Source organism: Cydia fagiglandana, chromosome 1 (assembly GCF_963556715.1).
Source record: "Cydia fagiglandana chromosome 1, ilCydFagi1.1, whole genome shotgun sequence".
Lineage (NCBI taxonomy): Eukaryota > Metazoa > Arthropoda > Insecta > Lepidoptera > Tortricidae > Cydia > Cydia fagiglandana.
In genome coordinates this window covers 14,960,372-14,981,367 of record NC_085932.1, presented here as the reverse complement: position 1 = coordinate 14,981,367, position 20,996 = coordinate 14,960,372, and the positions used below count along the sequence as shown (strand labels likewise).

General features: G+C 35.5%; 1 protein-coding gene across 9 annotated transcripts in view; it reads right to left on the bottom strand.

The window, feature by feature from the left end:
- LOC134665706 (CUGBP Elav-like family member 1) overlaps positions 1 to 20,996 on the bottom strand; it is a 385,067-nt gene that overhangs the window by 285,357 nt on the left and 78,714 nt on the right. The window contains exon 1 of one of the 9 annotated variants that reach the window (XM_063522751.1): positions 11,360 to 11,551. The exons of 7 other annotated variants lie outside the window; for them this stretch is intronic. The gene's annotated coding sequence lies outside the window, so the exon portion shown is untranslated. Of the gene's footprint in view, positions 1 to 11,359; positions 11,552 to 20,996 lie in introns of those variants that run through there. One more of the 9 variants, XM_063522702.1, reaches the window with a different exon arrangement.

Below are 20,996 nucleotides of genomic sequence, written 5' to 3'. Positions count from 1 at the left end.
TCTGAACACATTATAGAGGGTTTATGATATTAGTGTAAATAAAATAATTAGAAAGTAAGATTTAAAAAATATTAAAAAAGTATATTTTATAAATCCCCGGTATTCATAAGACCATGTCGTAATTGGGCAGTAAAATCCCGCAAAAGCCCCGCTTAGGAGAGGCGATTGTATCAAGATCTCTCTCTACGTGAGCGCCCTCGTGTGTTAACACTGACCGAGCTAAACGATTTAATAAAGATAGCAAACTGAGGGTGCACGGAGGAAACGGCCCTCTGGTCTGTTTCAAGTGAGGTTAGGTCTGTACTACAGCAGGAATGTTGCGTCACGTGTTTATTAGCTTATTACCCCACGGTTTAAAGTGATGAAGTGTTTATATCTAAGTATAAAGACTGTATCGTTAAGTATAAGGACAGATTAAACCTGGTCTAACTGTTGGCATGTGTATTATTTTGTATTACTATGTTCTAAGAGTTTGATCTGGGGGTATTTTTAAGCTATATCTGATTTAAGAAGGTCTGAAATATTTTTTATTTTAGGGACTTTATGATGCTTTTAATACGTATAGCAAATACAGTCCGGACAAGCCTATCGAACTGGATTTGAGACTATTTCACCAACTCTTTGGTACGATTTAAAGTAACGACAGGTTAATAGGCTGCCAAAACATGTTATCTAAGTGTCCTCTTCATGACTGTTCAATTGAGCAGCTGCGGAATAAATGTGGTGAATTTTTATTTTTACATAAAAACGATTTTTCACCCTACGTTTTGGAATCCCTTCAATTTCTGATGCAAGCGTAATGACGGAGACCGCTAGAAGAATAAACTTAAAACCAAAGCCTAACGGACATTCATGGCGTTGATCCATCGCTAGAGCGGGTCGATAGAAAAGCTCCATGATAGTTATATTAGATGTCAAAGTCATAGTTGTCGTAAGTAGCATGCCATATTCTCTAAAAGGCCACCATGCACAGACCCTAAACTTTTTTTTTAACGAAAAGAAATGCTTAGACTATGTCCAGATGTTTCGCTATACGAATCATGTGTAATTGCTGTTTACATAGTACGATTTTTTTTGGTGTGATATTGTCTTGTTCGCAAACCGCAATTTTTCTTACTCGAGAGGATTGGGTAAATTTCGTCCAAACCATAATGCTTTGCGTCGAGCTCCTAGGACGAAATGTGTACCTTATTAAAGCACTAATTGAACACACGTGTAGTTTTGAAATAAAAATATAATACAAAAAAAAAACGGCTAGGTAAAGCTGTCCCTATAATTAACGATACAGTCTTTATGCATAACTCTATAATGTAATATCTAGCAACTTTATCACAATTTATAACACAATTATATTAATTTAGTGCCTTTATACCATTTTATTTTGCATCTATCTATTAACAAAAATGTGTTGAAATTATTTGTATAAATTATTGTTTCCCCAGAGGGCATTTAGAAGATAGTAAGTTAAACCAACGATGGGTTACACGCAATGGAAGTGTACCAGTTGATTAATTAAAATGTAAGGTACGAATTAGAAAGTAAAATAAAAAAAATACAAGAATGACATCCATGAAAATATCAAGATCATGTATACGCGTGTAAATTTTGCTTGATGCAGTAAGATAAACGTACTAATGCTCGACATGCTAATGCCCAATAGATGACACCTTGTCACCTATATTGACAATGACTTATGTTTCAAGATGACATGTACTGGGACCGCATCGAGCACCAGTAAGTACGTTTACCTTACCTACCTGTGCTTACTGATTTTTGTAATTGCTAAGATTGTATACATTTTGTAACAACTGATTCAACCTTATTATTAATAAATAACGATTAACTGCCGTATTCGAAATTCAAGATATTCACAAGAGACGACATATACTAGATCCATTCTAGATACGTTATAGTTTATATCAACTAGTTCTCTTTTGCAGCGCAATTCGGGCAACCAATGTCACTTTTACGTTAGATAGAGTAAGATATTTATTAGATGTGAATTGGATCTCTAAGTCATATGCTGTGGAAAGCGTTCAAAAGTATCTTCAGAATCACGCAAATGTCAAATTTGACAGGTTAGATCTTAAACATATCGTTATCGTATCTTGGTGATGTCTAAAATATATCTAATAGATGTCTATTTCAAAATCCGAATCGGGCCCTAAGACCCATCGGTGTGAATAATAATGAGTAAAAATCGTGAAAGTTTTATTTTGTAATGTAACGTTGATAAAATTGAATTTACTGTTTTAAAGAAGTGTAGTACCCACACATATTAGAGCTGCTGAAGTGAAAGATGTATTTTTAACAAGCTTTTATTAGGCCGACCTGTATGTAACTAACTATGTAATGGAATCTAAGGTAACTGATGACAATACAATAATATCGTACTGTCGAACTGATCTGATGATGGAGACAGTAGGTGGCAGTGGCGGCGCGTCAAACATATCCTTAGGCAAGCCGGGGCTAATTTGGCTTACATATTTCCTTTACAACTCTGCTCAAACGTCCAAAAACAGGCAAGCCGGTGGGAATCGGCTTTTATGGACGCGCCGCCACTGGTAGGTGGCCATAGGAACTCTCGACCTGTTTGTAACTAACTATGTAATGGAATCTAAGGTAATTAATTTAACCATCTTTCAAGGATCGTAGCGGCATGAAAATTGTCAGCTGTATGTAGTTCTGATGACAATACAAATAATATGGTACTGTCCACCTGATCTGATGATGGAGACAGGAGGTGGCCATAGGAACTCTGTGATGAAACAACGCAACCTAATTGTGTTAGGGGTTTTTAGAATTGTCTCGATAAGTATTAGTTGTATGTCGTAAGAAAAGTACAGTTAGCGATAAAAGCTTGTACCAAAAATGTAATTTTTGCCAAAAACTTATTTACTTTGTCTTTATTGTTTTATTGTTTGATGAAAACAAACATTTTTAATATAGGTACCGCAAATTGAAAAATACAGTACCAGGAGTAATCTCAATCAGTCTGGCTTGTATTACTCCCCTACGCAACGGTCCGATGGAAAAGCCAAATTAAAAAAGTTCAACCGTATAGTACGAGGGAAAACACGCAACTGACAGACGAACTTTTTGAGACTTATCGGAAGTGCGAATTTGAAGGGCATGTATTTCGAAATACTTTTTTCAACGTTTCTTGTCGAATAAAGATGTCGTATGTTTTGAATATGACTACCTATTTTTATAGTTATCGTGAGTTTCTCTCGCACCAATACATAATTATACGGAAAGGTACGAATGAAATTCACGATAACTAAATGACATCATGTAGATATCATTCTGATGTCAGTGTACGTCCAAATCCTGATCCTGATCAGATCAAAATTTTAAATGTATTTATAAGTTGTTAGTATAATTTATATTTCCTATAGACTTTTGTATCTAATTACATGTAATAAAGCCATACTATAAATAAATAAATCGTTTTGTTCTTATTGGCCCATACGTCTTGCTCACGCTAAATGTTCCAGAATACGGACAAGTCCAAGTGACTCTTAACCCTCTTTTATTATCTATAGCTCTTAACAAGTTGGAGAGAGCTCCAACTACCTGTAAAATCTCTTCGTTGGTTTTCTTCCGTCCAACTGATCGTTGCCATTCAACACCAGCATCACGTCTCAAAAGCCTCCACAGCCTCTCCTTATCGCGTTGCCTCATTGTCCACGTTTCGCTTCCGTATAGTGATATGCTCCAGATGTACACTTTTCACATTAAGAGTAATTTTTCAGATTATATTCTCACATTTATATTTTATGACATGTCATAAAATATAACTGTCATGACTGATCGTTCCTTACAGCCGAGTTGGTGCAGAATTACTGGAAAACGGTTTTATATCCTAATTCAGTCTTGATCACTTTGATGTGCCGGTCTCATGCCAGTGGGGTCGCGGGATTACTGTCGTGGATTTACGTTTTCGATTTACGAAACTTACGATGAGATTAAGTAATTCTATTGATAACAATTTAAGTAATAGGAATCCAATATTTTATTACTCTATACGTATACCCACCCTTTTATATATTTTAATGTTTATTTGACGTACCAATGAGTTTTTCGGATCTTAGGTACGAAATATCATTTGATATTTACCAGTCGCTTTTCGGTGAAGGAAAACATCGTGAGGAAACCGGACAAATCCCAATAATGCCTAGTTTACCCTCTGGGTTGGAAGGTCAGATGGCAGTCGCTTTCGTAAAACTAGTGCCTACGTCAAATCATGGGGTTAGTTGTCAAGCGGACCCCAGGCTCCCATGAGCCGTGGCAAAATGCCGGGATAACGCGAGGAAGAAGAGTTTATTTGACAGTAACCGTTGATTCTGTGTCTCAAGAGTTTACTACCTACCCACTATCTAAGTACAGTACTAGATATTAAGAAATACTTTTTCATTACACTCGAAATATATTCCATGTTTTAGGTACATTATTAACTAGAGTGCCATATATGTCCAGATAGCGAAAAAGATGTATTGTGTGTGATTCTAGTTAATAATGTAAAACATGGAAGATATTCCGATTAGTTTAAATTACCCCGCAGTCTAAAAATTGCCACCCTGCACTTTATTGGGAACGGACATTTTTAGTGGTAGGGTTTTTGAAAATTAAAAAGTTAATAAAGGGGTTGAATAAACTTGTAAGATGTTGAGAGAAATTATAATATAATATAATTAAATTAAAAAATAAATCTCCATATTATGGAGATTTATTTTTTAATTTAAAGGCTTGAAATTTCGTAGGTTATGTGACAGACAAAAAATGGCATGAGTTGTAAAATTATTAACAAATGATTGAAAATGACCGCTATTTTTAGCTGCATAATGTTCTATGCTCATGTAGAATAAATACGCACCAAAATATAAAACTTCGCGTACGAAACCTTACGGGAAATCTGCTATCCATAACAATTCAATGCCTACTAGAATTGACCTAACTACTAAACTAAATATTTCTGACATTAACTGCAGTCAAAAAATATACTTGCACAGTAAAATCGTCATACGACCCGTATTTGTACATTGCACGCGATGTCATCCGACAAAGTTACGGTTGCTGCCGATCGTGAGAATCGTGACGCCACTGTCATATAATATCAACCAAGCTGGCGTGTTGTGAAGTGGATTCGGGATTTGCGCGCTTGATAGAGCTAAGTTGGCAGCCGTGTGGTATGGCCCCATTTTCTGTGTGACTAGAATTTGATTGATATTTTAAGTTTTGGTCACAAAATAGAATAATAAGAAATAATTTTAAACTACTAAAGTGTAAATTTTTATGTAATAAGATGTTGAAATTGTTCGTTATGTGTGGCTTGATGACGCAAAAAAGGGCTAAATGTTTTTAACTAAATTCAATAAAAAAGGCGGTAGAAAGACGATTACATACAATACTGTACATTCTATGCAATATTTGAGAACTTTGAACATTATCGAAAGCCTCTTCGTAGTTCCACAAAACCATGATGTAGATTTATGTTGTACTCGTAGGCGTAGGTAACCTATAACCTGTTTTCAAGCCCGAGGCCAGCCTTTGTTAGAAGTTCTGCCCGTCAAACCTGGCCCATTATTATTTTTGAGGCTTGTAAGCCATTACAGGCCTTCAATAGAAATTGTGTTAAAAACTGGCGCCGTTTAGACCTCACATGTTTTAAGTTAAAATTAAAGACATACTATAGATATTTAGCAAATTAACCAAGCCTTATTTTATGTAAACTTGTAGACAAATACTATATTACATAAGCATAATATATTACCGTTGTAACCCTACCCAATTAGCGTAATATAACAAAAGTTTTTTTTTCAGTATTTAAATACAGTGCCAAATTGCGGGAGTATTATTATTATTTTCGCATCATTACCAGTATAGTCCTTTACAGATATGTTTTCAAATAAAACGCATGACTACATTAATTAGTCGGCGGCGCCCGCGGTTTTTGTCCTACCCTCATTAATTGTTCTTTAATGAGAGCCCGCTTGAACACTTAGTTAAATATTGTGCTGCGGTGTAAACACACAACATCTCCATTATTAACAAGCACGTTTTTGTAAAATGCCACACAATTGTATGGATTGTAAAAACATACTTGGTTTGGAGTAAACACTCGTTAAAAATTTCATATTTAGGCTGTGATTCTTGACAAACTTTACAACCACGAGGGCCGGTTGTACCAAAATGTCTGTATAAAGTTAGGCAGCCATTTAAAATAATGACTGATACCACCTTCATTAAGTCGATAGTGGACTACCGCTACATCATACAAACGTCGTTCTCATTTTCCTTTCTAAATATTAACAATAAATACAATCTTTTTACGTAATTTGATGTATATTGACCACAGGTCCACAGAGATGCGCCTTCGTTTGAGTTTTTTATTTCAATGTTTTTGTTCGAGCCGATATAGTTTAATGTCTTTATTTCACCAAAGATGGCGCTGTTTCAAACGCAAACTAGGTAACAGTAGTTCATCATGGAATGTACATATACATATAATGTCAAATATGTGAATAAATGATTGGTAATTGGTATTGGTAATCTAGCAACTTATCCAAACAGTTGAGGGTTACGAGCTTTTATTTTTTTGTAGGAATTTGTTTTTAGCTTAATTATAGCTCTTATAAAACAATTGAAAAAATAGTCAAACTAAGGGATATAACTACGGTTATTATAAAATAAATTGTGTACAAATATTTTCTATAAAGTTAATATCCGGGGTGGAAACTGGGAACTATTTCTTGTTCGTAAACTGTTATCAATTGATATGATCTGTCAACTGTCAACAGTGACAGATCAAATCTGAAACAGTTTCAGGAGAAAATAAAATCGGAATCAGACTCCCGTTTATAAGATTGTCCAATTAGGCGGAACACCTTGCTGTATGCGGCTACGGACTCACGATAATCATACATTTGTTCGTAGCAAGCATAACTACGGAGCTTGCGTGAAATGTTACGTAGCATGTGCTACGTATGTGCGTAGTGTCGTTGTCGCTGTTGGCAAACTAATACGAGTATTTATTGGAATAAAAAAGTTATCATGTTCGCTGTGGCATCGGGTCGATTCAGCCCGATGCTACTTGCATGTATGTTTTGTTAAGTTGTGAGGTTAAGATGATTCATACCAGCGCTGCAACCAGATGCAGTGACCGTGTGCACTGTGCAAGTAACCTAACATCATGTATAATATTTTGTAGGTATACAGGGCGTCCCACGGCTATGCCACATGGAGGGAAAGTACCCTAAATATTGTAGATGGAACATTTTACTGAAAGAAGACATTATTTTAATTTAAAAAACAATTTAAACTGCATACATAGATTTTTAAATAATTACATGGTTGAACCGGGAATCGAACCCGCCACACGAGAAAAAAAATCATCTGTAGCTTTATCATACCGATCGAAAGGCTTGATCATAAGGATTATTTTTTGCTAAAGAACATAGTGTCAGAAACAAAAGGAAGACCATGAATTTTAACATTTGATGTGAAATTTAGCGAAATAATCAAAAGAGTGCGTGCGGCTTTGTATTCAACAGAATGAGACTACATTTTGAGCATTTGATAAATTAAATTGATTAATTTTGAATTAAAAATGTTAAAATTCATGGGCTTCCTTTTATTTCCGACACTATGTTATTTAGCAAAAAATAATCCTTATGATCAAGCCTTTCGATCGGTATGATAAAGCTACAGGGTGATTTTTTTTCTCGTGCGGCGGGTTCGATTCCCGGTTCAACCATGTAATTATTTAAAAATCTATGAATGCAGTTTAAATTGTTTTTTAAATTAAAATAATGTCTTCTTTCAGTAAAATGTTCCATCTACAATATTTAGGGTACTTTCCCTCCATGTGGCATAGCCGTGGGACGCCCTGTATAGCGCATTAGACACCGACATTTTGAATGCTTCGTCATCGTGTTGCTAATCGGATTGAGATTTTGTCAATCTGTAGACAATCTACATCCACGGGGTGAAGAAATTCCATTCGAGGTAGTGTGGAGCGTGGCCATACTGTAGTCTGTGCGGATAAAGAAGAGTCGTGGGATATTTCTTCTTTCCGAGCAGACTCTATAAAATACTGTTACATATCTTATTCTGCGATACAAATAGTAAAAAACTAAGCAGAGTTTTTTTTATCAGAAATCCATAAGTCACAATCTTCGTAGTCAAACTGATACTATAACCAACTTAATCAAGTCTGTCATATGCCAAAAGGGCTTTTATTAAAAAAATGCGAAATTAAGATTGTCGACTGAATCTTAATTTGGCAATTTTTAATAAAAACCCTTTTGGTTCATGGCAATTAATTATTTTGGTTATACTATCTGTTTGGTGCTTCAGTGTAATTAATCGAAACGATATCAACAAAATACTTTCGCTAAGATATATTAAAGCGATTATTTTCGCACAAAAAGGTACCACGACGTATCTGAAGCAGCTAACAATACGCTTCAGTATCACTTCGAGATTGTTATAAGGACGGGTCGGAACGAGGCGAGAACAATGCAGGCAGTGTAGCGACGGAACAGGCGTTTCAGCCGATATTCATCTGGGAATAGGAATGGCAATCTTGATTTTCCGTATGCTGTTTAGATTGGAACTCTTTTGTGGTATGACTATTCATAAATTATTTATAACTTAAATAGTAATGCATGTTAATTATAAGATGTAATAATATTTTGAAAAGATGTGTCCCGCCGAGTTTGTTGCCGGTCCCATATTGGGATACCCTCTTCCAATTGAGGGGGGATTTAAATCTCAGGGCAGAGGTGTACGGTTGGAGCCGGTAAAGGTTTTTTTGACGTTCATAAGCGCATTGTAATATGCCTACTTGAATGAACTATTTTTTATCTTTTATCTTTATCTTTAGTTTTCATACACCTATGAAAGAAAATGTGACCAAGCACAGAAGGCGTTGGTCACTTTTTCTTCAGTATATTACATCAATTTCAGTTTATACTTTGTTTTTATTTCCAGAATTAGGATACAAAAAAGTAGTTTCCAAAAAAGTTACTTACTCATAGAATATTAAGTGTCAAACGTTGACTAAGTTGTGACATTTGAACAAATTTCATAATCATTATTATTGTTTATTGATTTATTACATGCTGGTAGCCTAGCGGTAAGTCGTGCAAATTTTCATTTGACGTTCGCCAGTCACTTTTTGAAAAGGAAACCATAGTTATTGTAGTAATAGTTACAAGTCATGACATGTTGGTATTATGTACGTAAATAACAAATCAACTTAAGACTTGAAGTTACAAGACTAGGCCTCTAAGTTTGTCCTAAATCAGATAATATCGCTTTTATAAAAATAAATACCTCCACATAAAATTATATAATTAGATACTTAAGAGATAAAGAATAATACAAATATAGATAAGTCCTCTTTTTTGTGCAATAGCCTTGATTGATAATCACGAAAATAATGAAATTTCGCATATAAATTGTTAAATTAAAACTTTCGCGGCCTAGTATATTGCTATTGGTATTCAATTAGCGAAAATTACAAAGTCACGTCAAGCATCATTATTTACATTACAAAAGCTTTTAATTGATTGAGTTTTAAGCTGTCCGATTAATTATTTATATTAAGTATTTATTCATAAACATGTAAGTGTTAGAGTTATAGCATACACTAGCTCAATTTAATGCAGTATTTTAATTAAAATGACTTAATTAACGTAACACAATGTAATCAATCAACTTAAGAATAATTAAAGGTTCATAAACTACTTACTTCCTTTTTTTCAATTTGCCCAATGTAGGTATTCTTGTTTGGAAACCAAACATTGAATCATGAGCATAAATATTATTTACTTAAAACAGTGTTAAAAATTAATTACTTTGTTAGGTACTTTACTTACTTTTATACTTTGGGTACTTTTTTACCTGGGAGGTAAGTAAATTAGATGAAATAAATGTTATATAAAGTTGACTAGTAGGGAATGCCTTTTCTACTGTAAGGTAAGGTTTTTCTTTTGTGTAAGTAATAAATAAATAGGTACATTAATGGGATGGCGCACGTACAGTGGTGGTATTCAAAAGGGCATGGATAGATGTCGACCGTAATGCCTTAATATTACGGTTGAAACATGTCCATGCAATTTTGAACACCAGTGTACATAAGCCAACAAAGTGATAAGAACTTAGAAATTAATTTCAATTTTATCTCATTTTACTGTAGCTCTCGTCGAATGTTGCCCTCTATCCCGTGACAGTCCCTTGAAGTATCTTTTGGTAAGGCTTAATTAATATTAAAAGTAATTGAAACAATCTGTTTTTACCGTATTTTTATTAGTTGAATGTTACATTTCTAAATAAACGAACGTGCTATAAGTTATTCCAAAAATGTCTACAAACATTTTACGTGACAGCTATTCCATATCAAAACCGGCCAGTGCGAGTCGAACTCGCGCACTGAGGGTATGACGCACAAAACGGCAAAAAAATCACGTTTCTTGTATGGGAGCCCCACTTAAATATTTATTAAATTTTGTTTTTTTTTATATTTGTTGTTATAGCGACAAAGGAAATACATCATCTGTGAAAATTTCAACAGCCAAGCTATCACGGTTCAAGAGATACAGCCTAGTGACAGACAGACGGACGAATGGAGAGCCGAGTCTTAAGGGGCCCACAGATTACCAGTTCGCTGGACGATATCAGCCTTAACTGACAGGCATGGTAATCTGCGGGGTCCTTTAGTAATAGGGTCCCATTTTACCCTTTGGGTACGGAACCCTGAAAATGAATTTTCATTATAACCATCAATCGACGCGAGTAGTATATCAATAACAGGTTCAATAAGTTCGAATGCCGCTCCAGAGGTCTGACTTACAGCTTCCCGGCGGCCAGTAGTTTTGTTGATCACGTTTCAACTCTGTTTGACAGGTGGTCTACGCTCTCGGAGGTCAACGTACTTATTGATTACATATTTTTGGATCGCTCGATATTGATTGTGTGCGATTCAGAAACCATTACATCGCTTATAACATATGAAAGGTCTTAAAACTATATTTCAAATAGTGATTGTTGTTTGTGAAAAGATTGTTTTCGAAAATAACCTAAAGCCCATTAACATTGAAATAAATAAATAGGTAAGTACATTTCATTCAATTTTTTTTAATGGCCTATATTGTGTCCCACCTCTGGGCAAAGCCAAAGGCCTAAGCTAAATTACATTTTTTTATAAGGTATTCGCAGTACAGTAAATAATTGTAATATCACGAATAACTCTGAATTTATTAAAAAACTGGCTTTGTTTCATATTTAATAAAAATAAATCACTTAAGGTAACATGCAAAATTATGTAAACGTAGTTAAATTAGAGAAAACTCACCATTCTAAACCAGAAAGATTGCTTCGATCTAAAACGACGCTGTACACGCTACCCTAGAATATCGCAACGCTCACTTGATCTAACTTACTTATTGAATTCGTTTTTAATTGATGGTTTTTGTTTTACAATACAATAAACACAATAACACTATCACTGTCTCGTAATGCTGACGCAAAGGGCGGGCGGCGGGATCGCTCTCGCCGGCAGCCGGACGGTTACTGCCGGCCGCCCGCCTAGAGTACCCCCGCCCGCCCTGCGGGCCCTTTCTTTGTTTCGCATCCCCACTACGACCTTAAGGTTATCAATTGAAAACAAGATATTCGGCCCGATTCGGACTTTAAGATACGTGAGATTACGTTTAGATACGATGTGGATTAAATAATATATGTCAGTGTCAAGAGTAACGTTTTTGTTTGAAGAAACGTTACTTAAGTTCGAATCGGGCCGTTTGTTTCAGTAATTAAATCATTATAAACAAAAATACATAACGTTTCTTTATTGTAAAATCACATGATAGATTTTAGGCGCTCAGGACGACTTCGGCATTTTCCTAAATTTTCCTTTAACAGTGGCCCAATCTTTATTTCTAAATTAAGGATTAAGTTTTAAGTTTAAGGAACCACTGAAAATCAACGTCGTTGCACTATATGCTCCGACACATGCTGAGTGGTATCCTCTTTGAGACAACAAGTTACAAAACCATTTCTTAGGTATTTAATATCAGTTAATTTTAAGATAGTTGTGTCAAATAAATTAATTATATTTCATTTCATTTCAATCGAAATAAATAAATGAAAGTATTTTATAAAAAGTTCGACATTGATATATGTAATTGAATCCTACGGTTGTAGCATGGTCTCATTTTTATCGTCTGTCACAATGCCTGTTACGTTCTAACAAGTAAGTATGTAAAAAGTGACAGGCATAGTGACGAGCGATAAAGATCCTACAATGCTACCGCCGCTGGAATATGTACATAATTTTATACACAATTTTACTGTAAGATCACAAAATAACGCCCCTATTTAGTAAAAATAAACAAGTTAATGATATCAAGTTCCGCTTCCGTTGCCATGCGCATGCTATTTATTAAATCCCGCTACCCGCAACATTAATTGATTAACGATAACGTTATTTTCCCGTTTTCGGGAGCGCCGGTAACGTTATTATGATACTATGATATAAAGTGATTACAGATGGAGTGATTATAGTATTTTATGCAACAGTTTTATAAGAGGGGTCAAAAAATGTGAGTGGCGTGGGTAACAATGTGAGCCGAAGGCGAACATTGTTAATAAATACGCCATGAGCATTTTTTGACTACTTATACAACGTTGCATACAATGCTTTTTCTATGAGTAGGCAATATTAAATAAATGAACAGAAATCAAACGCAAATCAAAATACAAAATTTTATTTATGAAAATGTCAATGTAAATTTGGGATAGCAGGTATGTATGTAGCTCTTGTCTGCGACAAGCACCCATAATACCAAATATTACTACAACCTGTAACAAGACAAAGGAGAATTAAATAATATTCAGTTTCAATGCAAAAATATAAAACGTACATAAATATAGGTCGTTGTACTGTGTCAGGTACCCTAAATCAAAAAAAATTATAACATATACCAACCTTGCTTAAAAGAGATCTGATCCGGAGCTTCCAAAGTCTTTGAAAATACACCAATAAGACGTTTTCAGAGAATGACGAAGTTTTGTGCTCCAATCTCCACGCCATGAACTTCTCATAAGATTTGTGGTATAGGTGCTGCGATTTAGTACTTAGGCAACAAATTTTCGGTCGCTGCTTGTGCTGCAGCGGATATTTCTTCAGGTGTAGAAACAATGTTGTCCTCCTTGTCCATATTCAACACTTTTAATGAACGCAAAACAAATAGTAACGCAAAATACTCAAAGAACAAGAAATTACCGGGAAAGGCGGGAAACGTAAAAACAAACGAGTAATGTCTATGGTTATGTTTTTTTTTAAAGCCGTTACACACTACCGCACCTCACCAGGGTTGTGGTGCAGTAGGGTCTAAGTGTGTTACAGGCCTTAGAAGTCCACCTTCCAATAGTGATGATACCAAAAAATATTTTTTTTATTATGTTGAACTCAGTACAAATTTGTTTTTTTTTAATAAAAATGTATGCATTCAATCGTTTGTCATGTTGGTAGCAATGTACCGGTATGTGGCACCTGCTACCCTGCACTAGCTTACCGTATCGTAATGTCTCTAAAACGACACAAGTGCTTTTTTGGGCAATAGACTATAGACTTTTAAGGAGTATTAATAATGTATGCCCTTATATGTTCTTTCGTGACTATGTAAATGACAGATAAAAGTACACGAGTAGAAAAAATAAGTTAGATAGGATACAAAGTTTAATCCGAGGAAAGTAATTTCTTAAAAGATAAATATTTAATTCAGTAATGGATTTCTATGTCTCTTTCTAATATAGTTATGACTTTTAAATATAATATATGAAAATTCAAAATTTAAGGATGACAGACCGATTCTAATATATTAATAAATACGATCACACAAAGGAAAAATTGCTAACAGTATAAGTAATAAGTAATGAAGTAGGTATTTGTCAGATATGAACTGTGTCATAAAATACATAGGTAGAATACACAGTGGGTACGTCACTTCTATTGACAATAATCGCAATATTCGTGACGACGATAACCATCAATCATATTTTTTGACAGAACTGATAGGGTAAGGGCACCATGGCACCAATATAGCTGCTAGTAGAAACCAGTGGGCAGACTAATTATTATTTTTTTGCTATTATTAAAAAAATATTTTTAATATTATTATACCGCACGGAAAAACATTATGTTTTGAGTTGTCAAAGATATAAGTCTGGCTCTACGTATGGAAGATATTCCTTCTGAAAAAGGTAAAAGTAGGATGTAGTATTTTATCCTTTTTCTAAATGAAATGTACGTCGTTGCTTCATTACATAAAATTTAATTTAAATACGATAAATACAAAGTAGTAATCTTGTTTTATTATATGACGGTGACCACGGGGCTTTGATATACCTACTGGAATGAAATTAATGAAAAACCCTCTAGTTAGCCACGGAAATGGTTGTGTTTTTGGTGTCCAGGAGGCTGGCTGTTGGAAAAAAGTGTCTTCACTATAAACTCCCTGGGAAACTCAAATATATTATTACCGTGAGTGACCAATTGAAAATGTTGAAATATTTTAATGGGTTACTTTACGTCATATAGGTAACCAAATTTCGGGCTACGCGTTTCGGTCAGTCACGAGTACGATGATCGTGATTTGGAGCTACCAAAAATTAAGACTGATACACGCGTATTCGGGAAACGAGATAATCACAAGATCTAGAGACGATATAGAGATCAACTAGATTTACAATAGATATCGACTAGATGTGACTTGGATATCTAAGTCATAACTTGTCGAAATCGTTCAAGAGGACCTCCAGAATCGCGGAAACGTCAAATTAGACATATCTAACTTACAAATGACTATATCTTCTCGATATCGTATCTTATTCATCTCTAGATGATCTCTAGTGTTAAAGTTAGAATAGGGCCGCTATTCATTTTAATTGTGGCTTTTGAGAATGTCGATATTAAAAGTGTGATTTAAAATGTACAAACTGCTGTTCACGGAAAACTGCCGATATATTGAACGATAAGTATATATATATAGTTTTTATAAAAGAACCATTAAGCATTGTCGAAATATCAAACGTTCGATATCGGAACAGTATTCAATACATTACAATAGCCGTCCGCACTGGCGCATCTACGATCTAAAATGGTGTCATTAGGTTTATGAGTCACAACGACGACAATGTTTTCTTTTATGATTGATGACCGTTTGTTACCTTCACTAGAATAATTTTGAATAATGTTCAAAATTATGCTAGTTTAGTTCATTTCTCCTTCAGAGCAAATGGGCAAGTTTACAGGTGTATAAACTCGCAATCTCAGTTATCCATGCGGTGCTGAAACAATGTGCTTGATGATGATGATGATGATGATGAAATAACCACCACATAAAGAATTGCAATATCGACCGGACAAAAATGACTGAATTTGAAACCAGTAGACGTAAGGATTTTGACCTCATACTGGATGAGATAAAAACCCAATTATCAAGGACGATGCCTCATAGTGTCCTGTCGACACAATTGTTGTGCGAGTGGGTATCCTAATAAGCTTAGCAAGGTTATCCACACGCGTGCCCATAAACGGCATTGAACGCCTCCAACAACAGGGTTGAAGCAGTCATCGAGACTGAAATCTGCTGGGAGATCTTGTAATTATATTTGCACGAATCTAATCTTTGAACATATTTTTAAATAGATTAAGCAAGAAGTAACCGCGGCCCCTTACACCCGAGTCCAAATGCGAACCAGCGTTGCAGCCGCGAATGCTAATTTGATTCTGGTGAACCCTTTATTAGGGTTGTGCAAGTTTTATTTATTTCTTAAAGGAAGCATTTATTTTGAAAAAAAAAATGCAAGTCTCAACTTCTCATGTAAGTAATATCAAAATTTTGTTTCGATCATTTCCCAATTTTGGGAACTTTCCGTCAGCACATTAGTATCTGATAGCTGATTAAAGCGTTGATCCGTCGCTAGTCGTAAATGACATACTTACTGTAGGTATATCTATCAGTTCGATCCATGAACTTTAAAGTAAGCATCACAAAGCAAAACTACTAATGCATCAAGTCAATATTGCATGCACTCAGCCAAATGAGAATCTCCAGGGCACGCTGTACACTGCTCGCGGGAGCGACAGGTGTTGCTGGTCTCAGCGGTCGGCGCGCGCCGACGGGGCAATGAATAATGTATAGCGCAGATCGGTGCACGGTGCGTTTGCCTCCATTATTTTGTAACGAGTACTTGGCAAGGGACTGTGCATGTTTGCGATTTTTAAACGCAGCGATATTATGGTGAAACACATGCCAAGACAGAAAGCGAAAAACACGTGTTTTGACTATTATTAGCATCTTGAATTTTAAGGGCATTTTCAGAAAATTTACTTTTATTCGACAAACTCTACTTTTGAGTAATTTCTACGTAGAATCCTACGTGGAATGACATTTTTGTTATGCATATTCACACATATTTAGTGTAGGGATGTCGGCGGCCGATCGTAAAATCCGCCAGATCATTATTTTCCGATATATCATGAAAGCTGCCATTTCATGATCTGACAAGTGACCACCAGCCACATCATTCAAACCCCTAGCAATGTTTAGGTATATAGATAGATTTGTCACAAATCTGACACCTAAACTTTGTATGAAGAAAAGGCAATAAATTTTTCTTTGCCTTTGTGATTCTGAGTCCAAATAACCCAAAACTTGTTAGTTTTATTTTTCAAAAAAGACTATAAATTGTATAGGTATACTTTTTGATATATACGAATTACCAACGTGAATTTTAATTACGGACGTAAAATTAAACTACTTCTAACAAAAGGGTAAACGTAAACAATTCAACAAAGTTTAGTAATGAAATACCTATTTGACATCCTAACATAGGGTGGTCAAGATTCGATTTCAAGTAGGAAATATTGCATTTACTTATTGGGGATTTAACAAACGCCCTATATTTGTTTAAAATACATGCAGAGAGGGCACATTAAATAGATTATGTAGAAACTATTTGGGGAGGGGTGAGAACATGCTATAAATGGAGACTGCTATTAGTTTGCTTGGTTTGATGTGGGAATAAATGCGTTCAACCCTGCCGAATTTTGTTAGGGTGGAAAGTTTTCTTCTTATCGTGTGAAGGGATCATAACTAAATAATATCGGAATCGTCATAGGGTGGAAAGTCATAACCTATCTATTGTATATTCTGGGTTGAATTCTTGATTGTCATTACTCTATCTATATTGTATAAAAATCATTAAGTAATCGTTTATTATGATACAAGTGTGCTACGTAGGTCATTACACACGAGGCGATATTGTGTGTGTAAACTTTTAAGTGTGCTAAAAATAAAAACATAAGTTATTTTTAAAAGTAGGTGAACAAATTTTGGTCAGTTTGAGGAGTCCATTTTTTGCTCGTGTTACAGGCCACACCCTGTATATTTCGATTTGTTAGTAAAAGTATGGTAATATGAATACTAAGATATGATAAGATTATGCGAACTTAAAACGACGCCTGGCGGATTATAGAGGATTATGTCCTACATTATTCGATCTATTAACATTGTGTTACTCTTAATTAAAAAAATATCATCATATCAGTTCATTTGAGAGCGATGGGACAGTAACATTCTTTTCAAATTGCCACTGAAGCAAAACTCGCCAACAAGAAAAAGTAGAAAATAACTTCATACCAACGGGGCATTTTTCATCAAAATTCTTGTCGATGCTCGTTCCATATTCAATTTTTTCTGACCATCGCCAGACGCGATCGTTTTAATAGACCTCCCCATATTCCCCGCGCAACACCATCATTTACTCGTGTTACCGGCGGGATTGTGTTAGATAGTTTAAAGGCCACTGACGAGGCTTCCAACAGTCCAAATAGCGTGGTTGCAATCCAAAATCGGTCCGTGAATGTCAAAAACGTACAATGTTTAATATTAGGATGCCGTCCATTTGGATGAATCCATTGTAACGGCATCTATTTGGAAGGCTCGTCATTGGCCTGCTTAATGTGAATAATAGAGGTAGGTATATGAAAAGTTTTTCTGCAATACGATTACAATATATGTGTAAATACAGTTTTTGTACGCAGGAATTCTACACGAATACTTTATACATATAGGTGAGCAGAACGCTTGCAATGTTTGAATCAGTAATAGCGGTCTTCGAGAAATCGAGGAACATAATAAAAAAAAAGATTCTAACAAATTTAGAACCTCCTTCTTTTAAATATTGAAACGTTCCTAATACGGTCATGGTATGATACGGTGTAGTGGGCACAGGCCTTTATAAATCAATTTTTAAACAAATTACATTAGTTACGACTCCTTTGTACAAAATATAATAAGCAATTTCGTATTTTTACACGTGACCGGGATGTTTTTCAGACTTGACACTTGTTTCCTGTTAGGAGACATTTATTTGTATCGGGAATGTGTAGAATTAATAAAGTTATTTACTTTGCTTTGCAAATATGTCCCCTGCCTATTAAATGATTGATCATTGTAAACTGTTACGCATTTCTATGTATTGTAGCAACATTTTGCTACATTCATCATCATCATCATCTCAGCCATAAGACGTCCACTGCTGAACATAGGCCTCCCCCTTCCCCCTTTGCTACATTAATAATGTTTAAAAATTAATTAACCCGTTTTCATTTATAATTTAGTATTGCATCGAACACAATTGAGACGGACGGTCTGGTTATCATAAAAAATATAAAAATGGCGCCAACGACTTTAGGCGCATCCTAATTATCCTTATTTCATAAACTGATTCCTTAATGATGCTAAGCAGGTAGTATGAAATGCTGGTTAAACAAAATAATAATATAAATGAGGTAGAGCTTTAAATAAACAGCAACGTAATAAGCCCTCACGCCATCGCCATGGTGGTACTGTCGCTAGGCAACCAGACGCTTTGAAGTGCGTCCCCTATTAGTGAGCAAGCGAAGGGATATAAAGAATAATTTTTGAAACCTCCTTTATTTATATCCGACTTCAAAAAAAGAGGGTAATAATTATATTCAGGTATATATCCCAAAACACGAGCCTTATTGAGCTTACTGTGGAACTAGGTTGATCTGTGTAAAATTGTCCTATAATATTTGTTTATTTATTTATTTTATTTTATTTATTTATATTTCTTTTTTTTGTCAGGTGAAGTATTCGTTCTTGTTGTTAAAATTAGTAGTAAAAACGGATTACTAAAAGATATAAGTAGGTATTAATAATCGATTGTAGTGCTATTATATGCTTATTTTGCAGACTGTCGTTATCGAAAACTAATAGTTAATGTGGAAATTTTAAATAACATTTCAAAAACTTAAATAAAATATATTTTTTATATTTGAGACTGTGATCAATATTGCTCCTCACGATTATGTAGTTTTAATACCTTAATCGCAGTGAATGTGTTTTGAACCATCATTATTGTTGACATTTTTACAAACGTGAAGTGTGTTAGTGTTATCTCAGCACAAATAACTGTAAAACCTCTGGAAAACAGTTCTAAAATAACGCGAGTGTCACTAATAGCTCTAAAGGATATTTTTAACTACCCCCAATTTGACAAGAGTGATCATGGATCTCAACTACCCCCATCATTTTTTATTGGAGTAGTGTTGCCAGTAATCTAAAAATAAATCCCCCAAAACAACACTATGAGAGGAGGTGACAAGACCGAGCCAGCGAGCTCAGATTCTCCCGATAACTCTAATTTAGCCCATCCAAAAAATGAAGACCAAAATAAACAATCAAATACCCAACTAAACATTAGAAACAAGGTGTACAGCCAGCAAGTCTTCCATAAAAGCTTTTTTGAACCTAGGCAGAGCCGAAATTCTTCTAATAACCACCCATCTGGACCGGAGCCGGGGCCAGCTGAACAAACACAGGCCTCCCCTAACAACAATATGCAAGCTGAATCTCCACCAATATGCAATAAGGATACCCCAAAACCACCTACTTGGCAACGCGTGCCACAACCCAAGAAAAGAAAAATCTCTAGCTCCCCGCCACAGGCACCGGCAGCGCCGAACCCCTCAGTGATCTCGACCCAAAATAGATATGAGAATCTTCCAATGGACCAAGCCGATGAGAATGTTGTTGAACCGCCAACGGCGGTAACCTCGAACAGACCCCCTCCAATCGTCCTATATGGGATCGAAGATCTAAATGAATTGTCCAAGCTAATAACCAAGGCTGTTGACCCACAATGCTTCAGGTTTAAAATCGTGAACAAAAACCTACTACGTGTTCTAATCGATACTACTGAAAACTACAAAACAATCATCGATACAATAAGACAGAACGGTCTCATTGGCCATACTTTCACCAGAAAAGACAAGAAATGCTACCGCATTGTCATCAAAAATCTTCACCATACCACCCCACACTCTGCTATCATTGAAGCAGTAGAAAACACTGGCAATAAAGTCAGCGGCGAGATAATAAATTGTTACCGTGGCCCGGAAAAAACACCTACCACAACCTTCTTCGTAAACGTCGTACCTGGCGATCTTAACAAAGAACTTAAAAACATTAACTATATATACCATCAACGTATAAAAATTGAGGAGGCACGAAAATCCAACACAATAGTGCAATGCCACAGATGTCAACAATATGGGCATACTAAAAACAATTGTATGAGACCATACCGGTGCGTGAAATGCGCAGAAGGCCACAAATCATCCGAGTGTAAAAAAGACAGAAAAACCCCTGCCAAATGCGCCTTATGCTCCTGCGATCATCCAGGCAACTATAAGGGCTGTGAAATCTATAAACAAATTGCTGCTCGTAGAAACAAATATACTGCCAATAGAAACGCTGTACCCTCCCATCCAATTGTTATTCCAACTGCACCAGTTTACCAACATGCCTCTTCTCAGTCCGTCTCTGGCGAACACAGCACCGACGAGATCAGCGATCAAAGGACCTATGCAAAAATAAGTACCGGAATGCCTA